The sequence below is a fragment of the Merops nubicus genome, unplaced genomic scaffold (genome assembly GCF_000691845.1).
Source record: "Merops nubicus isolate BGI_N331 unplaced genomic scaffold, ASM69184v1 scaffold45871, whole genome shotgun sequence".
Taxonomy (NCBI): domain Eukaryota; kingdom Metazoa; phylum Chordata; class Aves; order Coraciiformes; family Meropidae; genus Merops; species Merops nubicus.
In genome coordinates, this window is record NW_008588505.1 from 3,852 (window position 1) to 5,009 (window position 1,158).

Here is a 1,158-nt window from a genome sequence, read left to right on the forward strand (position 1 = left end):
CCTCTCCATGCTGTCACCCCCTGCCCCGGGTGGCATGGAAACCCAGTGGCCATGGGCAGGACCAGCCCTGCTGCTACGCAGTGTTGCAGCTCTGCCTGCCAGCTGGAGGCACCGCAGGGGGATCCCCCCCTTTGCAGGGCCCTGCATCACAGAGCATGGGCCACATCCTGGCCTCATCCTGCCCAAAGCTTGGGTGGAAGCAGAGAGGAGAGGGTGTAGAGAGGCTAGGCTTATGGAGAAGAGCCAAAAGAGGTGCATGGGCCCTAGCTCTTGGCACACCAGTCCCCACGGTACCCACACCGGTGCTCCTGATGCCCAGCATGCCAGCAGCACCTCTCCACAGCGCTGCAGAGCTACAGGTGGCTCAAGCACCCTGCAACGTGGCAGGGCAGCCTGGGCAGCAGTGTGGCGGCTGGTGTTGGGCCTGCTGTAATCACCCCTGAATGAGATTCCCCTGTGTGTTCACAGTATGGTTTGCCCCCTGCCCCACACCACTGCCAGAGGATCACAGCGTGTCTCCCTGTCTCCTGTCTTCCCCAAGGCCACCCTGAGTTGTCTCTTGCCACAGTTGGTGTCACCGCCTGCTGCGTGTCTGGAGTCTGGGAGTTGTCACTTCTGTCACGGCCTGTCTCTGTTCTCAGCCCCACTGGCCTCCCTGTCCCTGCTAGTGCTGCACAGCTGGAACCTGCCCACACATCCAGGGGCTCTGTCTCCAGACCCTGCTTCCTTTCCGCAGGCCCTGGTGCTCTCCAGGTACACCAAACCTGCTCTGCGCTCTCCAGGACCTGCCTGACCTGTTGGCTGTGTGGGGTGGGACATCATCTCCACACAGAGCTCGGCCCAGCTCAGGGTCATGCCAGGCCAGGGGCATCCCTCCACTCCTGGGGATGCCTGAATGTGGGGAGGGGGAACCAAAGGCACCCTTGTCCCCTAGCAGCCCATCTACTTGAGCAGCCCCAGAGTCCCTATGTGGACCCAGTGGGCGCTGTGTCCTCTGCTATATGTGGCCACCTTCTGAAGTGCCTGGCAGTCGAGACCCCGTGCCGCTGCCTGCCTCACCTTGGCCTGAGGTGTTGGGACCTTGACCTTGCTGCTGGGCACCAACACGGGGGCTATTTTTAGGTCACCCCCACACAGGAACTAAATCTGGACAGGGGC